Source organism: Caretta caretta, chromosome 27 (genome assembly GCF_965140235.1).
Source record: "Caretta caretta isolate rCarCar2 chromosome 27, rCarCar1.hap1, whole genome shotgun sequence".
In the NCBI taxonomy this organism is placed as follows: Eukaryota; Metazoa; Chordata; order Testudines; family Cheloniidae; genus Caretta; species Caretta caretta.
This window is the reverse complement of record NC_134232.1, coordinates 8,582,573-8,606,108: the sequence shown is the minus strand read 5'-3', so window position 1 is coordinate 8,606,108 and position 23,536 is coordinate 8,582,573. Positions and strand designations below refer to the sequence as shown.

The 23,536-nt window shown below is 52.6% G+C and overlaps 1 protein-coding gene across 6 annotated transcripts in view; it reads right to left on the bottom strand.

The window, feature by feature from the left end:
* HDAC5 (histone deacetylase 5) overlaps positions 1-4,294 on the bottom strand; it is a 106,457-nt gene extending 102,163 nt beyond the window's left edge. For 4 of the 6 annotated variants that reach the window (XM_075123636.1, XM_075123638.1, XM_075123640.1 and 1 more), the window contains exon 1: positions 4,091-4,293. The gene's annotated coding sequence lies outside the window, so the exon portion shown is untranslated. Of the gene's footprint in view, positions 1-4,090 lie in introns of all 6 variants that reach the window. The other 2 variants (XM_075123639.1, XM_048830406.2) reach the window with 2 other exon arrangements.
* Positions 4,295-23,536: the final 19,242 nt, after the last annotated feature.

Sequence of the window (23,536 nt, the reverse complement as noted above, 5' to 3'; positions counted from 1 at the left end):
AGCTGCATTTAGAGTCTCTGTACTTACAGCAGCACGGAAAAACCCCTGTGGACCCTTTCTGAGTGAGCAGTGCTAGCTACATAATTAATCAGGAAAGGCCCTTTCTGAAATCAAATCCCCTCTGATCAGATCAGAAATCCGCTGGGCCAAAGCTTTGAATACCAAGCCGCGCACTGGCCCTGCCTGCAGCCCAGAGCCTAGCTTTCAAGCGTGGCAGTACTAAAAGGACAACAAATAAGGCTCCAGTTTTCAAAGCCACCGAAGGGATTTGGCTGCCAAAATCATGATTCCAAAATTAGCCACAACGTTTAAGATCTGAGTCTGCAAATTTCTGACAAATTTCGAGACAACCCAGAGAAGATCTGAATTTGGGCCAAGGTTAGTAAGAGCCTTGGGACCGGGGCTGTCTCTTCATTCAGTGTTTTGTACAGCGCCAAGCAGGACGGGTCCTGGTCCATGACTATAGCTCCAAAGTGCTACAGCAAGAAGGCTCATAAACTAATAATAATTTCTTCCTGCTGAATCTCTCGAGAGGCTCTCGTGCCCCACGGCAGGATGTGAGGCCCCTCTGAGACACACTTGTCCCATTGGAGAGGGATAAAGTGAGGTCTCGCCCGGGACAGACTTGTCCCATTGGAAAGGGATAAAGTGAGGTCTTTAGGGAGCCCCATCAAGTGGTTAACAATGGGGTACCAAGAAGAGATGTAAACATTAAAAAAATGGAACCGGAAACCCCAAGGATAATAACGTAAAGCCAGGGATTTTCCTCCGAAGCAGACACTGTAGGGCTGGATCCTCCAGAATGCTCATGTTCCCACTGAGACAATGGGAGCTGCTGGGGACTGAGAGCTTTGGAAAGTCCAGTCCGTAGGACTGAATCTAGGGTGACTAGAGAGCAAGTGTGAAAAATCGGGACACTGAGTGGGGGGACAATTGGAGCCTATGTAAGACAAAGCCCCGAATATCGGGACGGTCCCTATAAATCGGGACATCTGGTCACCCTAACTGAATCTAAGGCCCACTGAAATCAACGGGACCCTTTCCATTAACTTCAACGGGCTCTGGACCAGGCTCGTAGTTAAGGGCACACAGCACTGCCAACGCTTGTGACTTTATTGCACGTCTTAGGACCCGGGGCTTTTTTCTTACAAGCAGTCATGTGATTACAGGAGGAGCATCCCACAGCCTTCACCTACCTCAAGAATTCTCTGCTCCTCATGGTCGCAAAGAAAAGCTTGAAACCATGAAGCCTCAAAAGGCAGCTGCATCAGAAGTCAAAGAAGAAGAACCCCACATTTAAAAAAAGCATGAAATTTATTATGCCCATCTCGTGATTTTTGAACTCTTGGGACGAGCAAATGTTTCATCTATTAAGCCAGAAGAGATTCTTTTGATCATCTGCTCTGACCTCCTGGATCACACAGGCCAGAGGACTTCCCTGAATTAATTTCTGTCTGAATTAGAGAAATATAAAGCAAGGTCCTGTTCACCCTCGCCCTAACCCATCCGATTCCCCTCTTCTCCCAGAGCTAGGGCTAAAAGCCAGGAGTCCTACTTGCCAGTCCGCTCAAACCACTCGACCAAACTCTCTTCTCAGTGCCGTTCATGTTCCTCTTAGTGTTCCACACCCCTTGTCCCCATTCAAACCATATGCTCCTTTGAGCAGGGACTGTCTCATGGTAAATTGGTCCAGCTCTCAGCACAATGAGACCCTGATCCCAACTGAGGCCTCTGTAACCATCATCCTGCCTCCTCTAGGGTAGGAGCGACGGCATCTGGAAGATCACACCCCGTCCCGGGCACAGCGTGAGCCCCGAGAGCGAGGAGGGAGTTCAGAGAAGAGAAACAAACTAGCGAAGGGCTCTGCCTTGGGAGGAAAGGTTTAAAGAGTTAAACAATGGGCAGACAGAAATAGTAACGCTCCGCAGACATCCGAAAGGGTGTAAGCATGCAGGGAGGAGGCATTACTTATTACGCAAGGAGGACAGGAACGGAGAGAAAAAAAACCGAGGATGAATACTAGGAAACATTTCCCGGCAGTGAGCTACGTGAGGGCATGGAAAGACCTGTCCAAGGGAAGAGCATTTGTCGTCCATTCCCCCATGGGCTGGGTGGCACCTGACCAATCTCTCAGCTCTAACCTCTCTGATCCTGCCGGGGTTCTTCACGGTCACCACCAGACTGCGTATTGCACCGTGCATACCAGCTCACAGCCTAGGTTCTGCTCTCAGCTATACCCGCATCCATCCACAGTAACCCCGCCAAAGTCAATAGCGTTACTCCGGATTTACACCAGCGTGGCCAAGAGCAGAATCTGGCTCACCCTTTGCAGCACCGGGGCGCGCTGGGCCTGGTGATCTGAATAGAACACACAGACAAGCCATTAGCAAGCAGTTTTCCCGGAGGAACATCTTTCCTACCATGGCCCCATTTTGCTGGTCACCTGCAAGGATAACAAGGGACAGATGGAGAAGGAAAGCAGGGAGAGGAGTGAATCCCACACACCCCCATCATCCCCTCCCGCCCCCCCAGCCTCAGCAGGCAAGCCATCTAGCTCCAAAAGCAAAAGGGAAAACGAGCCCCAAAGACCAGAGGTGCAGGAGCAAACGCATCCACCAGCAGAACGGCCCAGGGACCACAGGAACAAAACCCATCGCCCGGCAATGAGGCTGCAAGCGCTGCAATATTCCAGACGGTCCTCCTCAAAAGGATGCAAGTAGGAAGTATAAATTATTTAAGAGCAGCTGCTGCTCTGGAGCCTTTTCATTCCCCCCACGTGCACACACACACACACACACCCCCGCTTTGTATTTATAGCACACGGCTAGCGTGCAATACGAGGCATCAGCAAACCTTTGTCTCATGGGCAATAATACACCCGTTTTCCTTCTCCCATCCCAGCCAGCAATGGGGAAACGAAGTGCCGAAGCCGTCCAGCGAGAAGGTCAAGAGACAAGATTTCGATTTGAAATAATGGGGATTTGGGGGCGTTCATGCATCCAAACCGGCTTTGCATCCCCTTGGTCTCTACGGCACAAAGTTTAAGCCCTTACGAGGGCAGGTGTCCAGAGAAAGGGATCCAGGGGGTGGAGGCAGGGCTGCACCCCACAAGTAGTCTCCAGAAGCTGCAAAGGCCAGGCACCAGTAAGGGAATGCAGCCGGGGGAGCATGCACCCTCTTGGGGAGCTCCAGAACGATCCCCCTCCCATTTAAAGGCCCCCGGGGAAAAACCACCCCACCACCCTGACCCCCAACCACCGCTGCTCATCTAGAGCCATGTGCCCCCGATTTGCTTCCAAGGAGTGCGGTGCGATTGGCGACCACACAGCCTGTCTCACACCCCCAGGCACATCCTCCGAATCGCGACCTACCTACTAACCAGACAGACAGACAGACAGACACACACAACACAAGCTGGAGCTCAGCCAGTCCTGACGAAAGGAGGCAACGTTCCCGCTGCCAACCCCCCTGCGCCGGATCACCCCCCCCCCATACACGCAGGCAGCCTGGGCATTCTGCGCTGCCGTTTCATAACCATCCAGTCTCTGCCTTTTGTTCCAGCGCCCATCCTGGCAGCCCCTGCACACCCAGGGGCCTGGATGCCCCCCACCTCCCCAAAAAAAGACTTTTACCCATCCAAGGGAAGGACGGGGCATCTCTGGCAGCAGGATGCATGAGCAACCCCGACCCAAGGGTGCACACACGTTGCAAATGCACCTGCCAGGCGGTGCCTGCCTCCACCACCTCCCCCCACACCCGCCCAGCCCAATTCGCCCCCCCCCCACCTCCCCAGCGCTTCCTCTCCCGGCAACATTCCCTAACAAAGCCCTGAGCCACCAACAGCCGCTGGGCGCCCCCGGGCCCCTGCTCCTCTGGGCACGCACAGGTCGGTTACCTGTAACAGGTATGGCTTCCCCGCAGCCGCTGGAAAGCCTGTTCTTGGGGGCGGGGGGGGGGGAGGGCTGCACCCTGCACCCCCCCCCCGGGGTCAGGAGCGCCGCCGGGCCGGCTCCCCTTCCCCTGGCACGGGGCAGGAGCCCGGGAGAGGCTGGGGCGCTGCGTCCCCGGGGCGGGCGGGCCCCTCCCTTACCTGCAGCGCTGCTGCCCCGGGGGGGGGGCAGAGGCGGGGTGGCTGCAGCTGGGCCCAGCCGGGCTCGGGGCCCCCTCCCTGCGCTGGCTCTGCCCCACCTCCGCCAGGGATCCGGCTGCCCCCCGCTCCGGCTCCTTCAGCGCCCGCTCCGCCTCTCCTCCATCTTTGCAGCTGGCTCCGCTCGCTCCCTCCGGCCCCGCCACCAACAACAACATTCGGTGACGTCACTCACCGTCACGTGACGGAACCCTGGGCTAAAAATAGCCTCCTCTCCCCCCCCCTCGGCCGCCGCCGCCGCCGCCACTCTCCTCCTCCCCCCTCCTGTGCCTGGTCCCCGGGGGGCGTGGCCTCAGCGACACTGTCTTAAAGGGCCAGAGGAATTTTTTTTTTGGGGGGGGGGGGGGCAGCTTGAGGCCTGGCTGCAAAGGGTCGCCCCTCCAGGGAAGGATGTGAGCAGAGGTTTGCAAAGCCCAGCGCTCAAAAGTGAGCCCATGCCGTGAATTGCCCCCTCCCGGGGGGGCAACCCGAATTCGGGCCCCTTGTGCCTCGGCCCCGGCGCTAATGCCAGGCTCATGCCGTCAGTCCCTGTGGCTTTTCCTCCTCGGTCCATATGCAGCCCTGGGCCTCACCTCCCGCACGCCGCCCGAACCCCCGCGCCGACTGCGGCGTGGTTCCTTTCTCCCCGGGGTGCTCCTCCCCGCCGGGGCGCCCCGGGCGTGTCACGGCCCCTTGCGCGCTTAGCGTGTCAACCGCCCTGGGAGAGGGCCCAGGATCCCCATTTTACAGACGGGAAACTGAGGCCCAGAGACGCACGCGGGCCAAGATGTGGCAAAAGCGTCCACTCGTTTTGAGGGTCCAGTTTGCGACGCCGTGGGCCGGTGGGTTTCACGGCCGCCTGCTGGCAGCAGAGGAAGGTGGAGGCTCAGGACTCCTGGGTTCAGTTTCAGCTTAGGGAGCTGGAGTGAGCTCTAGCGGTTTAGACCAACCGGCCCCTGTGCCTCTGGCCTGTCCCATCCCCCTCTGCCACTAGTCACTCCTCCCTGGCTCCTGCCCCTGCCCCCCCTTCTCCTATCTACTCCCTTGCCCAGCTCCTGTCCCCCTCCTCTGCACCCATATCCTCCCCCACCCCTCCCCTTGCCTCCGCTCCTCCCCACCTCTGGCTCCTGCAATCCCTTTTCACATCTCCTCCTCATCCTCATCCCAATCAGCCTTCACCTCCCTCCTTCTCTTCCAGGCTGTCTGGGCTCCAGCTGGGGGAGCACTGAGAGCAGAGAACCCCTACCCACCCCGATCTCCTGGTGTGGCAGCAACCCCTGGCAGCCAGACAAAGCAATTGCAAGGGAAAGTCCTGCTCGGTCCCTGCAGTCCTGGGCTGGAGCATGCTAAATTGCTCTGTGCGGATGTCACATGCACAATCTGGTCACACGTAGGAGCTATGAGGGGGATGGAGCATGCTCCGTGCAGATGGCATCTTTGGCAGAATTTATCACCTGAGCTCTAACAAGTCTCTACTGAGCATGTGCAAATTTAATTTTTGCCGAGACTTATAACTTGGCCAACTTTGGGCACATTTTCACAGAGCTGGCAAAAGGCACAGGCCTGACTCCTGCCCAGTTCCAAACCCCTGCTCCAAAGCATGGAGGCACTTCCTGAAGAAATGGTGGCAAGAGGTTTTGTAACATGAGCAAAACAAGTGGGTTTCCCCTATTCTCACTCTCTGAAATGGCTGAACTGTTTGAGGTGAAACTTTCCAGAAAAATTCAGCGTGAGGTCGATACCTGGCATGGAAAACATCATCCCCACCCGTTAACGTTTGGCAATGTTTTAAGCAACTGGGAACAGGATATTCTAATGGGAAGTGGTAGGCAACTTTCACGGTAAGGCAACACTCCCAGCCCTAGGATACAGAAAGTGAGAGTGTATGATCCCACTTATAGCAAAGCGAATCCAGAGTGAGGCCAGGTGTAAATCCAGAGTAATTCTGGAAAGAGCTCAGAATCTGGCTCCTTATGCACCAATTAACACTCCTCTAAGCCACCTTGAACGAGGCCTGACTGCTTTTTACACGTTTGTCTCTCTCTTCTGGTAATCCCCATGACGCCACTTACACAATTTAAGGGCCTGATCCTGCACACACTCACTCCAGAGAACAGAGCCCCCTTCACCATTTTCTGTCACCCTGGCAAAATGAGTGCAAAGGAGGTGAAAACATGACCGTCCTGGGCCCCGATCCTGCACACACACGCTTAACTTTGTGCACCTGCATTGTCCAGTTGAAGACAACTCAATATTAAAGGAATGCCTTCAACTTTAACTTCGCTCCAACTTCAAAGGTGGCCAGAACCAAGCTAGCCTCAAACCGGTGCAAAGACTTCCACAATTCAAAGACAAATCCCGACAACTAGTGCCATCAGTTGCTTTTAAACAAATGAATGTCTGAACTGCAGCAATTGCAGCCCTGCCAACCTGAAAATGAAACTGACTTGCCACCATGAAAACCAGGATGCAAGACATGTGGCAGGTAAACACAGCCTATAAAGAATGGCAGATAACTTGGGTTTTAAAAATTCTCTTGCTTTTAAGTCCCTACAGTCTCATATGTTAGGAACTCAAGCCCTGATCCTGCAGCTTGAGCCCGCTCCCTGATTGCTCATGGCAGGATTAGGGATATAGATTATAGATCAGCGCAAGGGACAGGGAAGAGGAGCAGCCAGAGTATGTTGTGCTCCCGCTCTGTTGGCAGGTGGTCTCTTGGGCTAGTTGGTGTAAGTGAGAGCAGCCCCAAGGTGGCACTACACTGGAACTGGGAGGAGAATCAGGGAGCTGGAACCAGCTTCCCAACAGCCCCCCACCCCTGCTACCACCAAAGGGGACCCAGGGCTTGATCCTCACCCCTTGCCCCAGTTTGTCTTCTTGGGCGGGAGGTAGAGGACCATGCCCTGATTCTTCAGAGACAGCAATGGCAGCGTGGCTCTCTATATCCCGGGCGCTCAGATCTTCAGGCCCCTTGGAGAACAGAGTAATGTGGCAGCAGTGTTGTCTAGTGGCCTGGGAATTCCTGAAGAACCAGTCTCATCTCTGCCACAGATTTGCTGTACAGTCTCAGACAGGTCACTTGACCTCTTTGTGCTCCAGTTTCCTCATCTGTAAAATGGGGATAATACTCCGTCGAGGGGTGGGGGGTCAGAGAGAGAGCACTGCTCGCTACTACATGGAATCAGAACTTCTTACCTGTGTGTCATCGGCCCTATACTGACAACACAAAGGAAATTCTCCTTGAGCTCAAGGGAGAGGAGACTTGGCTTTTGGTGCATTAGCACTGTGTTTGAGATGCAGATACCTCAGGGGATGTAGGTTTGTTTTGTCTGGATTTTTTTTTTTAAGTCATGTCTAAACCCCAGAGTTTTTACAAAGACAGTCTGGGTCCCACTTTGACCCTGCCAAGGCTCTTCTGTCTGCCCCGGAAGCCAGTGGAGATGCGCCAAGCTCTGACACATGCCTTGTGCTTGTACTCTTTTGCAGGCTGTAATATCTTGGCAGAGGAGTTCGGCCCAGCCTGGACCTCTGTAATCAATTTACTATTAAAGCCAAGTGGGCAAACAGCACGTTAGAAATAACCCCGGCGTCTGGAGCAGAGGGAAGCCAGGCCACCGCGCTCCAGGCTCAGACAGGGACAGGCAAGGTCATCATTCTGTGGTACTAAGAGACCTCGCTCACCTGCTGAGCCTTCGGGGACAATTCCCCAGGGCTCAGAGTCAGCACCCAACACCAGGGCTGGGTTTCCCAGCAGTGCTCTGCCCCCCACCCCAGTGCACTACAGGCTGACCTACGACAAAGACCTGGCCATTTATTTTGGTGCCTAAATGGATCCCGGGGAGGGGAGGAATCAAATTTTTAAAGCCACCGGTCACAGGGGACGCTCGCCTCGGGATTTACCAGCCTGAGCTGCCAGCACTCCCTGTGGCTACTGCCCTTCTCAGCGTCTTGCCAGACTCTGCAGACCAGGGCAGGATCCCCGGGGCTTCCTCTCCCCGAGAACTCGTCCTTCTCCCTAGGGAGTGAGAGCAGAGCTCCTCCCTGCTACATTTAGGCTCCTCCCATTTAAATCAATGGGCATCAGGTGCCTAAATACCTTGGAGGATCTGGAGTTTAGGAGTCCAAATCTCATTGGAAAGCCAGTGAGATGTAGGCTCCTAAGGGCAGTTTCTATGCACCTAAATACATAGATGGGCACTTTGTGGGGAGCAAGTTAGGTGCCTATCTCCCAGGGGAATTAGGCACCTAAGCTGCTTGGGTGCGTTTGATAATCCCACTAGGTGCCTATCTACATCTTTAAGCACATAAAGGCCTTTGAAAATCTGGCCCTAAGAGACTTTTGAAAATGGATCTTAGGCTCCTAAGTGATTTGGGCACATTTGAAAATCTGGCCCCTTGGTATTTGTACGATAGCTCCACAGCACACCCAGCAGCGTGTCTGTGTGTGTGTGTTTGTGTTTAACTGGTGACCCTACATTGCCCATGGAAACTCATTGAGCAATTAAACAGCTTTCTGAGCAGAGATCGATGATCCCCTGGGGTTTCCCTATCTACCCCCTCTGCATGATCCCAGGGTAAATTAGCTCAGTGCACAAGTCAAAATATTTTTTTTCCTCTTAAACTACTCTTGCTTCAGATTCCACCTGGGACTGGAAAATCCAGCTTCCCCTTTCGTCGGTCCTGCCTTCATAACGGAGCTGGGGACTCTGTTGCTGTTGCGCAAGGTGGAGGGGAATCCAGTTTGCTCTCCCTTAGCTCTGGCCTGCTGCAGGGCAAACTTATTGCTGTCAGCAAACTGAAGGGCCCAGTGGTCATGGGAGTCAGGACTCCTGGGTCCTAATCCCACCTCTGATCTTGACTCCCTCAGCTGTCTTGGGCGAGTCACAGCAACACTCCGTGACTCAGTTTCCCTATCTGTGACATGGGCATAGTAAGGCAATACACCGCTATTGTCTTTCCAACTCTGTGGTCTGCCTCAGAGACGTGGCAGATGGGGGAAGTCCCCAAAAGGAAGCTGAAGGCATTCCACCAGCATAGGTTAAGAAGACTCGGGAATTCATTGGCAAGATCGCAGAACCAACGTGGAAGTGCTGCCCCCTACAGGTCAGCAGTCTGCAGACTCAGTCCTTAGATGGAGAAGGTTACGGTGGTCTGGCCGTACTGATACCCAAGGCACATCTTGGATTGGGTTCCATCCAGGGGGAAGAGAAGGCGTGGAGGACAAAGAACAACAGGACGATCAAAAAGGATGCTGCCCTCACGGAGACAGTTTATGGTGGAGTTAAACTGGTAGTAGGGAACATGCGTGTCCTCATATCAGCATGGCGGGGGTATGACCCTTCCAGCCCTACCTTTCTAGGGTTTTAACAGCAGGAACTGTTCTGGCTATTTCTGTGTCCTGTGCCTTTAAATCTCGGTAGATTTCTTGCAGCGGGTTCCATGTGCCCAAGCAGCGAAAGGCAGCAGAAATCTTTTTTTAAACTGGCTCGAGGTTTAGAGCTGCAGGCCCAGATTCAGTTCTGCAGGGGCACAAAGGAGCCAGCATAGAACCATAGCTGGCCAGCTGAGAATTCCCCAGCTGAGGGGGAGCTCTCTCCCCTGGCAGAAAGCTGCACCAGCTCCCCACACAGAAGTCTATAGTCCCGGAAATCGCCACTTGAAGGCCCCTTTACGTGGCTAGAATGCCTCAAGAGGAATCCAGCCCCAAGAATTTTGGAAGTGCTATAAACCCTCCTGCTTCAGGGCGTAAGTCATCCGGATGGGGTCAGGAGGAAAAATGTTCCTTGGGGTCAGTTATCCCACAATGGCCTCCTGCAGAAAGCTGCTGGCATTGGATTGGATGGACCCCGGGCCGGATTTCCCATGGCGGTGCTGGACTCTAGTGATGTTATTTAGCAGGCCAACACTCGGCAGTGCCCTTACAGGTTCGAACATCCAATGCGGGGATCCACGCATACCACCTTGAGGGCCAAATTCTCTGCTGCATCAATTGATGCAGTCCGTGGAGCTGTTCATACCAGAAGCGAATTTGGCCCAGCGGGGGCACGGTTGTAAGGCTGTGGGGTGCTTGGAGATGCAAACTGTAAGCCAGTGGTGTGTCCCTGAGTTTTGGCCCTTCATTCCACAAGTGGGAGTCTCTATCCCCCTAATTACCACGTGTGGTAAAACACAGCAAGCCCTGAGCCGCACGAAGGGATCCGTCAACTCATTTTTCGCCTTCCTCTGCAGCGTGGGGTGCAAGTCGCTTGCCAGGATCATCTGGGGCTCGCTCAATCAATTGCCTGCACTTGGGGGCACCTTGGTCCCTCCTGTTTTCTGCCTGTGGCACACCATAGTGTCACTTCCTGTGGGCTATGATACTTTGGGTCAGTTTGGGTTGCCGGGTTCAGTGTGCGGGTGCTGGGGTGGGTGGCATGTGATATGCGGGAGGTCAGATGAGAAGGTCTGGTGTCTCTTCTGGCTTCAAACTCTCCGACACTGGGCCGGTCTGGGATCAGATGCTTGCTCTCCCGGGCTTTTGGCCCAGAAGAGGCTGCGACGTAGCCCCGGATATGAGAGGATGAGGAGCCAGAGGTGTGAGGTGAAGTTTCTGTGGGCAGGCTGCAAATCTGATGCTGGCAGATGGTTCTCAAATATTTCCGAGATGCGCTGGGGAAAATATCAACCACTTGGCCCCATTCCAGTCTCAATACTGCACACCACATTCTCCATTCACTGCGAAATCCCCAGATAGCTTTTCTTTCTGCCTACTTTGCCAGGATGGAGAAACCCAACTTGAAAATATGTTCTATTTAGGGGCTGGAAAATTCTTAGAGGCTAGGGGCCCAAATCCCACTGACTGTCAAGAGGTGTCTAACTCCCTTAGGCTCTTTTGGAAACCCTAGCTGTTTACAGCAAGTCAGTCTCTCTGGTGTATTTCCTGGCTTGGAGTCTACAGTGGGAAACTATCCACAACTCACTATGGTAACGACACCAAATCTGCCAGCTCTATGGGTCATGGGCCGTAGGTGTCCATTGTAGTAAAATGGTGCAGAAAGGGTTTAAATCCTCAGAAAATATAAGTTTATAGCCTCCTGTGGCTTGCAAGACAAAGAGCGTCGCAACTTCCTACAAGGCCTGTCTTCATGCAGAAGCTAAACTTTCCTATCCGGCCTCCTGTCCCCAGGCCAACTCACAAAGACAGATCTGGCCCCGCTGAAGTCAACGGGACTCTTCCAGCTGATTCCCATGGGAGCAGGATCAGACCCATTCTCTGCAAAGGGCAGAGGGGTGTGGTCTGAAGAAATGTGGGAGGAGTCCATGCAATGTGGGAAGAGCCATGAAGTGACAGCTGACCAGCTGCAGCTACCCTACTGATGCGCTGGGCCATAAGGGCAGGATGGAAGGAGGTCTCCATGGTGATGCAGCATTTGCTAGGATCTTCTTCACCCTGGCAGCTGGCCTCGCTCCTTTCAGCACCAACCCACAGCTTGACTTTCTAACCCTCTATTTTCTGGGGATGCAAAACAGGGGATCCATGGAAGGAGATCGGGATGCATTTAGGAATGGCTGCACTAGATCAAACCAGAGCTCCATTCAGTTGCTGTCCTGTCTCCAGCACCAGCCGCTTCAGAGGAAGGTGTAGGAACGAGCGTAGGAACCGTTTGACACCGGGAGGAACATGAGAGCCAGCAGCAAGGGCGCACCAGGGATGAAATAAGAAGGCTTCCCCCCATCCTGCCCTGGCTCTGGGCCCCAAAGCTGGAATCAAGTCTTTCTTTACAAGCGAATTGTCTAGGGAAACTGGCACCGGTTTGGTTACACTGCTGGCGGCCGGCCAGTGCAATCCATAATGTAGACGCACTGCACTGATACAGACCAAGGCTCGCACACTGGTACTGCTTACTCGATAAGTCACACTAGCGCGAGCCCAGTCTCACGCTGGCAGCATCACCTTATTCGACTCCGCCTTGCGGTGCAAAACAGATATAACGCACTACCAGGGCTGGAACAATCCGCCCGCACTTTGCCCTGACGTAAAGCACTGCACAGGGGCAGGGTGATGGAAAACCAGGCCCCGGGAGCTCTGCACTATTTTGGTGTAGAAACAAATTCCCCAGGGCACTCCCACCGTCCATCCTGTGGAGTGTGACTAAAGCAGCCTGCAGCTCCAGGGAGCGCAAAGGGTATTGGAAGCGACGCCTGCCAAGGGTTAAGCTCAAGGAGCAGCGAAGGAGAGGAGAAGCTGATGACAGGATGACATGCCCTGTTTGTGTGAGCAGCGCTGGGCCTACACTATGTATTTACCTTGGTGTGTGCGTGTGTGCAGGGGAGGGGGCTGCTTTCGAAAACCCAGCGGAGGGATGAATCACAAGCCTGAGTTGCAGGTGAGTCATTCATGAACTGTTCCCAAGGACTAGCGGAATCCAGCGTCAGTCCCCTCAAGACGAGTGGAATCATCTAACCCCACGCAATGCAGATATTGCTGAAGAAACTGACAGGAAGGAAATAAAGGCCCAGGAAAAATGAAATCCTTCCAAGCACAACACCCACCCTGCCGCCTACACACATACACACACACACATATACACACACACACAAAGAAAAGGAGTACTTGTGGCACCTTAGAGACTAACAAATTAAATTTTTTCAGTGCCTTGCATAATGACAGGTTTCAGAGTAGCAGCCGTGTTCGTCTGTATTCGCAAAAAGAAAAGAAGGACTTGTGGCACCTTACCTGTCATTACACACCCACACACACCCTGCCACCTCCACACACACACACTCTCCCCCCCCGCCGCAGACAGCTGGATAAGCATCTGTGTTAGTCATCAGATCCCAGTCTCCTCACCTGTGCAGATGTTAAGCTTGTCTGCTGGCCCCCTGTGTTTTCTGTCCACCACTGCACCTGTGCGTCAGGAAAGCGAGGCAGAGAAAGGAGTGGAGTCTGCGGCTGTGTGCGCTGGGCAAAAGGAGGTGGCGCATTTCATCCAGAGATGGCGGGTGGGTTGGCAGGAAACTTATGGGCACTAGGGAGCCGGGAGAAGCTGGGCCGGGAGTTCCCAGGCCTCTGTTATAACTGGCAGGGTTTGGGAAATATTGACCAGCTCTGCTCTTGACCAGGGCTGTCTCACCAGCCATGGTCTGGGGACCGAGGCGGGCAGGGTAGGACCTTGGGGTGGGGGCCAGTGGCTTGGCCTTGCTCTGTTAAAGACAGGAAATGCCCATATGCCACGTGCCCATCAGAGCTGTCCTCCACTCTCCGGGCTGGCTCCCCACAGACAAGCCAGTCCAGTGCAAGGTCCCGGTCCTCATCTGCAAGGTGTTCAGAGGGCTAGACCCTGCAAATTTAAGCAAGCCCAAAGCTCCAGGATGGCGACCACACAATTCTCCCCCGGAGGAGAGGATGGGAAAGAGAAGGACAGATGTCCAGCACGTCGCTTTCATGCCCGACTGACCAGTGGGATACTGCTTTGATGGGGGCGGGATGAGAACCTACAGAGAATAGAATTGGAGTAAAACATTGGACCCCAAGGAGTGGGGTTTGGTGCACCTGGTGTGCCCGTTACTGGGAGAGATCAGGGTACGTGGCCTTTTTAAAAACCTTGGGTTAAAAGTAGGGCTGTCAAATGATGAAAAAAAAGGATCACAATTAACCGCGAGATTAAAAAGATCGTCGCAATTAATCACAGGTTTAATCGCACTGTTAAATAATAATAGAATAATACAATGGAAATGTATTATAAATATTTGTGGGTATTTGTCTACATTTTCAAATGTGTTGATTTCAGTCACAGCACAGACCACGAGGTGCACGGAGCTCACTTGATGTTACTATTTTCATTACAAATATTTGCACTGTAAAACAAGATAAAAGAAATCGTGGGTTTTCAAGTCACCTCAGACAGGTACTGGAGTGCAATCTCTTTGTCGTGAACGTGCAACTTACAAAGGTAGAATTTTTTTTTTCAGGGCCCGCCAGTTAATCGCAGTGAACGCAAGCGATTAATGCAAAACAAATGAACGCGGTATTTTTAAAACAAGCATGAGTTGAACACCCCTCTGATGTGACCCTCTTCACTTATGGTACTTCACCGCTTGGCGGACATTAGCGCAGTTCTGTTGTGTTCTCACGATCTGGTGATTAAATGTCGGAAAAAGTTAATGAGCAAAGCAGCAAAAGTTCAGGGATTTTGAATGAGAAGTTTATTTTTAAGAAAACTTCCAGCTTGGTCCCTGGATATAAAGAGGGTTATCTGTAGCTGTTGCAAGGCTGAGTTCCAACACCGTCAACGTACTTCAAGTCTGCAGTATCATCTGCACGCTAACCATGATTTCATCTCCAGTTCTTGCAAATGAATCCTGCCAGCCGTGACAGAGTACGCTTCCAGAGTTTCGGGATGGCTACAAGCCCATGGATCAAACAATACTTGATCACCCACAGCTTACCCAATGCTATTGCAAAGCAGATAGCTATGGACTGTAGATCACGCAGCATTGTAAATGGCAGAATGTTATTCAAATTGCATCTTCCAATCCATCAGACTCCTTGCCCTCCCGAGGAACCATTGCATCGCAAATACGTGACCTACATCACAACGAGAAGCCTACAAAGGTGGAGCTTCCGAAAAATGCACGAGCTGTTGCTTTGACTGGCGACCACTGGCCATCTTTGAGCAATCACAGTGATCTTGGAGTCACGGCACACCGGATTGATGCTGCCTGGACACTGCAGTCTTTGCTGTAACAGTAATGCATACTGAAGAGATTATGCTGAAACGTGTCCAGAGCGTTTCTTGGATGTTGCGAAAAAATGGACTCTTCAAGTCCATTGAATGGCCTGTAGGTTTTGAGTGACGTTACGTGAAAAAAAATCTACATTTATAAATCGCAATTTCACGATAGAGATTGCACTTAGAATCATAGAATCTCAGGGTTGGAAGGGACCTGAGGAGGTCATCTAGTCCAACCCCCTGCTCAAAGCAGTACCAATCCCCAATTTTTGCCCCATATCCCTAAATGGCCCCCTAAAGGATTGAACTCACAACCCTGGGTTTAGCAGGCCAAAGCTCAAACCACTGAGCTGTGTGAGGCGAATTGAAAAATGTGATTTCTTTCGGTTATCTTTTGAACCGCGCAAATATTTGTCATCAAAAATAATAATATAAAGCAAGCACCGTATATTCTGTGTGGCAATTGAAATCAATACATTTGAAAATGTAGAAAAACATCCAAAAATATTTATAATAAATGTCAGCTGGTATTCTATTATTGATTAACGGTGGGATTAAAGTTGCGATTATTTGATTTAATCTAGTTAATTGCTTTTGCATTAATCGCTTGTGTTAACTGCGATTAATTGACAGCCCTTGTTAAAAGAAAAATCCACAGAACAAGGAGACTTGTAACTGTATTCTTGGGAAGCAAATTTAGGGACAGATTCTAATCCTTCCCACGCACCCCCCATTCATCTTGGGCAGCTCCTCACTTCAGGGGCAGAGTCACTGACTTCAGTGGGACCGTTTGTGGGATAAGATGCTGTGCAATACGATCAAGGCATCAGAGTTTCCCTGTTGGGATGAGCGTAAGAAGTCCTCCTGACTGAGCTGAGAGCAGGGAGGGAAACCACAACTGTCCGTGCTAGGGCCAGAATTTTCAAGAGCTCAGCACCCATAATCTGGCCCCAACTGTGGATGCTGAGCAGTGAATCTAGCCCTGAGCAAGCCTGGGTCTCTCCTAGTTGAGCTAAAGGAGCGTCTCCAGTAGCTGGAACAGTAGTAAGTTATTCTCTGTGTAGACCAGCCACCATAGTGCTTGATAAGCCAGCATGTTACAACTGCACTTTGGAACGATGGAAAGCAGGATTTCCATGGGGAAAGGGATTCTGTCTATTTTAGGTACTTCTCTGGGCCTAGTACCAGAGTATCTGAGCCCCTCACAATCTTAAATGGGTTTATCCTCACACTCCGCCTGCAAACTAGAGCACTGCTGTTATCCACATTTTGCAGGTGGGGAACTGAGGCACAGATTACGTCTACACTGCCAAAAATCCCCAAAACCCAGCAGCAGCAAGTCTCAGAGCCCAGCTCAGCTGACTTGGGTTTGCAGTGTAGACATTCCTGGTCAGGCAGTGAGGGGGATGGGTCTGAGAGCCCGGCTCCAGCCTGAGCGGGAATGTCTGCACTGAATTTTTACCCCCGAGCGGGAGCCCAAGTCACTTGAGCCGAGCTCTGAGACTCGCTGCCACTGATTTGGTTGGGTTTGGGGGTTTTTTTGGTTTTTTTTTTGTAGTGTAGACATACCCAGAGGGGCTAAGTGACTTGCTCAGGGTCACACACACAGATTGGGGCAGTACTGGGAATTGAACCCAAGTCTCCCAAACTAGTGATCTAACCATTGGACTACACTGCCTCTCTGTCCAGGTAAATCGTCCGTAGGTTGAGTGTAACGGATATACCAGAAGGCTGGGATTTTCAGACTCCCAGGAGAGTTAGGTGCTTGAATCAGATCAAAAGTCACGGGGAGAACAACACCCAACTCTCATAGACTCCGTAGAAAATCCAAGCTTTTTATGCCGCCCCTGAATGCTGGCCCACTGGCTATGGACCTGAATAACACAGGGAATGAAGATATCAAGAAACTCCAGTTACTCCGATTCCTCAACTTCATATTTCTGCTCTGCATAGCCAGGAAATCAGCTTAGTAGAGAGTGGCCTGAAATATTAGTCACCTCTTTGAGAATGGAGAATTTATTACACCGAATAATATAAGAAACAGGAAGGCGCTTCAGAATTTCCCTTTCGACTTATATTTCCGAGTGACGTTGTCTTGCCACAGAAAGAACTCAATAAAAGACAAACAGCTGGGGGAAGAAGTGACTTGGTGGGGATTTGATTCCTGGACTCGCAGTGGGAAGGGATTACAGGTAGAATGCCCAGGCACTTACGTCGACGGAATGAAATGAACCAAATAAGCTGTCGGGATAAGCGAGGTGAAGAAGTGCTCCAGCATCCAAATGGAAGGAGAATGACCTCAGAATGCATGATCCAGCGCCAGCTGAAGTCACTGGGAGTTTTCCTACGGACAGCAAGGCGGCCCCAAGGGCCCACTCCTGTTCCCGTCACGGTCACTGGGAATCTTTCTGTTGACTTCAGTGGAATCCTTGGATCAGGCCCCAGAAGCCGTGCGGCTGCCTCAGCTCCATGGAAAGTCCAGGCCCCCCGTTCAGCGCTGGCCTGCAGCCCCTTTATGCCAGCTCCGACCCCTCTGCCTAGCAGAAAGCCAGCTTGGGGCCCTATGCCTGGCACGGAGCCCGGGGCAGGGGACATCCCGGGCTGGGCCGGAGAGGGTGGAAGAGGGGCTAGCCATGCACCCTGTGGGTTCGGCACCCCACAAAGCCCCCCAAGGGGAAGCGGAGGTGTACGTGAAATCTGCGCTCGCCAGCACTGGGCACCACGGCCCCAGCTAAGGGAAGCACCAGCTGCTTCCCCTGCATCATTGCACCGGGGCCAGCACGGAGGCGAATGCCCAGTCTGGGTGGTTATAATCAGTCCTGTAAGTCCCCTGCAGGGCCACAGGCCAAGCAGTTACCGCCATGTTCACCGTGCAGGGGAAGTTGCCCTGGGGAAGGCAGCATGGAACATCTACAGCCACACCCCCAGCCGGTGCAAATCAGCATTGCCCCATGGGAGACAATGGGCCAGATCCCCAGCTGGTACAAATCAGCATTGCCCCATGGGAGACAATGGGCCAGATCCCCAGCTGGTACAAATCAGCATCGCCCCATGGGAGATAATGGGCCAGATTCCCAGCCGGTGTAAATCAGCATGGGTCCATGGGAGTCAGTGGGCCAGATCCCCAGCTGGTGCAAATCAGCATAGGATTGAAGTCAACAGAACTACCCAGTGGAGGAGCTGGCCTGTTCTTTTTCCAAACCACGTCAAGAACTTTCTTCCGTGAGGAGAAGGAAGCTCCTCCATCCCTGCGGAGAGAGAGGGTGCTGGACCAATGGGCCATTTATACGGAAAAGGGATTCCAGATTTCACGGAGGGCTAAGCACTCGAGGGCCAAGGCTGGAGAATCCTCCTCTCGTTGTAGGTTTGCTTCCAAGGACGGTGCGGGCTCAGCTCCCACACCTGGGGCCACATTCTCAAATGAGCTCAACCATAGACAACCTGCGGGTCAACCCCCAACATCCACCCCAGGGGCGGCTGGGCCCTTGTGCAAATCTGAGTATGGACTCGGAGCTGCGCTCTTTTGACCCCCTCACCCCTAATGCACCACATCAGTGCAAGATGCTTCGGCCTGGGTTACAAGTTGCTGTTTCGTCACTGAATTCCCGCAGGCTGGAGTCCCTCCCGAAAGTGGCCCTGCCAGGCCACCGCCCCCAATTCTTCCACACGTGGCGGCCTTTGCTTGACTCTGGGAGTGGAGCCAGACCCCCCCGTGGGCAGGGAACCACACCCAGGTGTGGCAAGCGCCCTGCGCTGTATCCTGCAAAGAGATGCAATGAAGATCTCTCCTTCTATCCATTCCCTCTTGCAATGCAGAGCTCTGGGAGGAAAGGTACTATTCCTTCCCGGGGGGGCTCCCGGGATAGGGCAGCCCCATCCTCGGGCCTGAGCCTAATAGCGCAATCTGGACCTAGGCATGTGCTGCTTTTTCGTATTCAAGCTCCCTTAGTAAAACACAGACCGGCGGGGTGTTACGAGAAAAAAAACGGCACACACTGAATGGGCCTTGGCTGTGGGCTGAATGGGCGCATTGTTAGCTCCAATTTTATATGATCCACGAACACGACTTCAATAAAAAACTAAAGTGGGGGGGAGGAAAGAAAGTGCGAAGTATTCCTGAATTCCCTTTGATATTTAACTCCGCGTGGCAGGCTGCAGTTGGCGGGAGCAGTTGCTGCCTTTTAAAGATCTGTGACTAACCTGTTTTACGAATGTCTTTTCTTTAGCAAACAGCAAAAGCAATGAGTTTCCTCCAAGCCCGGCTGGCTGCTTGCGATAGCTTGTTTATTAACGTCAGTTTGCCACATTTTCTGACAAGCCGTCAGCCTCACCAGCCCAGCCCCGGCCCCCGCTGCCTCCCCGTTCATTAAGGTCCATGCAAACGACCCCTCCCAGTGGTGCGGACAGCACCAGCATTGGCTTCAGCCGTGGCCCCTCAGCTCTGCTAACTTCAGTGGGCGGCAATGGGTGTCATATGCCTGGTCTACACTTCAAAGTTAGATTGAGATAGCTACGTTATGCCCTGAGCACTGACTTAGTGCCAGATTTTCAGAGGTATTTAGGCACCTAAAGATGGAGAGAAACACATAGTTGCATCTTCAAAAGCAGGTTAGGAGCCACAATCCCATTGAAACCAAAGGGAGTTAGGCACCTAACTTGCTTAGGCACTTGCAAAAATCCCACTAGGCACCTATCTGCATCTTTAGGCCACTAAATACCTTTGAAAATACGTCCTCTAGGCACGTAGGCCCAGATCCTCAAAGGCACCTAAATATCTTCCAGGATCTGGGCCGTAGGAGCCGAAGTCACCTTTAAAAATGGGGTGTAGGCTCCTAATGCACTTAGGCATTTTTGAAAATTTTACTCCTGCACACAGATAAGTTGCATCAGTTTAAATACTGATTTAGTCAAACAGGTGCAACCCCCTACAACCTCCCTTACAACCCCCTAGTTTATAACTTACACTGGGACAACTTATACTGGTTTATCTTATCAGCAAAGCTGGTTTGTTATTGAATGAATCTACCCTGATGTAACCCCTCTTAAACTGATTTCAGAGAGGCCACACAAGCAGGTTTCACCAATTTAATTCAATAGATTTAGAAGCCGATTGAATTAACTTAGAGTAATTTCTGTGGGCAGACCAGACCATAGGCACATGCTTGAGTCAAGCACGTGCTGAGATGCTTTGCTGAATCAGGACCAAATGTAACCAGGGAGAGTCCAGGGTACCTGTCACCAAAGCCTGCAGCATGGGGCCCAATCCAGTGCTTATGAAAGTCAATGGAGAGACTCAAATCAACTTCACTGAGAATTGGATCAGAGCCTCCATGTGCCAGTCCAGGAACCAGCAACTGAGAACTGTGGGTCCTGGATGATGCAGGAGAGGGCCTGAGGCCCAGGGAATCCGACGCTTTCTGTCCATCTCTAGACTGAATGTGACCGTGCATCTTAGCTAAGATCTTACCCAGCACCCTGAGCACAACGAAGCTGGGCCTGACATTCCCCTGCCCTGCGCCTTGGGCAGCAATTTACAATAATGCAAAGCAAGCGTAAAACATTGCAGCATTTGACACGCCCTTTGCACTGGTATAAATGACAACACAAGGAGCGAGGGACCAGAGCACCAGACCCACAAGCTACACAAAGTGGGGTAGGTATCTCAGAAAGGGAACTGGCGCCATTCACCCTTAGCACAGTGGTTCAAATCCAGCCCAGGTTAGTGACTGCCTGTCATTACTAGTCAATAGCTCTTCAGCATCTTAACTGGACCAAGTGGGGGGATCTCAGTCCACTTCCCAGTGGTCAAGTGACCACGCTCCCGGCTACCTTTGATGGTGATCTCAGCAATGGTTGAAAACTCAACTCCCTCCTCAGCATGTGGGGAGTAGAAACCTTCCTCATCCTCACCAGCCTGGGGGATTATCAACCACACCCATAATAACTGGACACCAGTTATTGGCCAACCCACCACAATCTCCCAAAGGATAAACCAAACTTCCAGCTGAGGGTTTCTAACTCTGCCAAGGCTCTCAGGGCTTCTCCCCGGGAACTTGCAGCTTCTTGCAGCTCTTTGTATGGAACACCTGTCCCCTTCTCAGCTGCATCAGATGAGTGAACAGGGCTAGCAGGGCCCCTGCCCTTCAGGGAGGCAGGCCACCCTGTTCCAAGCCCCCTTTTTTCCTTGTTGTCTGCATTAGGATGCCCCAGTTCATCTTGGAGGGGCTGTGACTGCGGGCATGCCTGGCAGAGAGAGGGTGACAGATGTTTACAGGCCAATCCCTGAAAGGGAAATGACCTGCTGCTTGGAAGAGTCTGGCCAAAAGACAATCCCCATGACGTTAGCCTCCTAGAAGAACCAGTGATGCAAGGGACCATGACCAAGAAGAGTCTGCATAATCATTATCTGAATTGCACTCATGGTTGGAGGCCCTGGCCAAGATCAGGGCCCGTGGTGCACAGTGAGGTGCAGAGGCATAGGAAGAGAGTTCCTGCTTGTAGGAGCCACCCATTGTCTATGGTCTTAGACGGTACATTCTCCAGGGCAGGGACCAGTTCTTTGTTGTGTTTGTACAGCGCCCAGCACAACAGGGTCCTGGCCTCTAGGTGCTATTACAATATAAATAATGATACATAATTATAGCACTCAGCTCTTATAAAGCTTTTTCCATCTTTAGATTCAAAGCCCTTTACAAAGGAGGGCCAGATTAAAGAATTTTGGGGCCCTGTTCACAATGGAAATTTGCCGCCCCCCCTTCCTTAAACGAGACAGAGAAGGTGTCCTAGGCACAGCTACCTCCCAGAACGGAGGTTCTCAAGCGGGTGGGGGGAGGGTGCATCCAGCCATCTGATGATTTGGTAGTCCTGGTGGAAGTAGGAGGGCCAAGTGCCCGGCTGGAGCACCACTCACTCAAGTTTGGCCCAGTCATCTCTCCATCATGATGGAGGGCAGGCAGCCAGGCCAAATTTGAGCAAGCAGCATTGCATAGGGTTGTAGCACCATTCAGTTTGGGGTTTTCTTTCCCCCTCCAGGTGGGCAGGGGCCTATGTGCAAGCACACATTGGTTAGTCCAGGCCTGTCAGTATCATTATCCCCATTGTACAGATGGAGAAAACTGAGGCCCAGACAGGGAAGTGACTTGCTCTAGAGCACCCAGACGGCCAATGGCAGAACCAGCAATGGAACCCCAGTCTCCAGAGCCCAGTCGCCTAGCCACTAGACCACAGTGCCTCTCCAACAGGAAGGGGGATTCCCCCAAAAGGTGAAGTCCCCAAAAGACCTGGCCACTAAACAGCGAAACCACTATTTGTCTTTTGAACTCCCTGAAGAAATAAAGCGTGGAGCCAAACGGCACCTTCTTAGCAGCAGATGTGTGCACTTCCTTGCTGCAGTGAGCTACAGTTTACAACTTGCAAAAAGAACAGGAGGACTTGTGGCACCTTAGAGACTAACCAATTTATTTGAGCATGAGCTTTCGTGAGCTACAGCTCACTGCATCGGATGCATTCCGTAGAATTCAGTTTACAACTTGCTACTCCCGTGGGGGACTTCCCCCAGCAGCCGACCTGTTCCCCATTGCCTTGAATGAGCGGCAGTCCTCCTCTAGTGGCTGATCTGGCTCACTGGAGCCTAGACCGCTGCTATTTCTGGACAGCTATTTATAGACTCCCCACTCCCCTACTCCGGTCACAGCTGGAAAGCAAAGATTCAGTGCCGCATGGAGGAAGAACGCATCTCCCCCCCCCCAGTACGGCCTAACAAGAACAGAACGAGGCAGAACTGAAAACTAAACATCCAACCACGTGAGGATTCCAGGCCCTGCTGTCAATATCCCCGTCGTGGGACGACACCTCCCCGTCTGCTGCTGGACAAAAGTGAAGTTTTCCGTTCTGGAGCGTGGGACGGACCCAAGGAAAATTCCCCAGGTGCTGGGGCGTGGGGGCTCCACTCGCCGACAGAGACCCAGGCTCCAGGGTAGAGTTGGTGCTTTTCCAGCCCCCCTGCCAACCAGGCCAGATGTTCCAGAGTGCTCAGCCCCCCGTGAGGCACTAAAATAAGTGGCTGGATATTCCCTGCTCGGCGGACGCCGAGCTCTTTTGTAAGTCTGGAGGCCAGCAGCGTCACAACGGAGACGCTGGGATGCAGGTGGATGTTAGAGCACTTGGGGGAAAATCAGAAGGCTGAGACCAGCTTCAAGCAGAGCAGAGCTGCTGACCCCCTATAATTATAAGGCAGCAGCTCTTGGGCTGCACTGTAGAACTTCACAAGCGGCCCTCTGGTTTGCTAACAGGACAGAGGGATGAGTAGATGGGCAGATGGATGAGGAGGTGGAGGGACAGACGCACAGACAGACAGATGGGGGGACAGACAGACTGGGGGGGATGGACGGACAGACAGACTGGTGGGGGGTGGGGTGGACAGGCCGGGGGATGCAGAGACGCACATAGACAAGCTGGGGGATGGACAGCTGCGCATAGGCATGGAGAGGGCGGGGGTAGGACAGAGACAGATGCAAGTGGATGGCCAGATGCACATCTGCATGGAGGGGGTGGATGGCCAGAGCGACTGATGGGAGGATGGGCAGATGGGCATAGGTGCTGGAACTGGGCGGGGGGGGGGGTTGCTGCGCCCCCTGGCTTGAAGTGGGTTCCATCATATTCAGAGTTTACAGTTTGGTTCAAAGAAAAGGAGTACTTG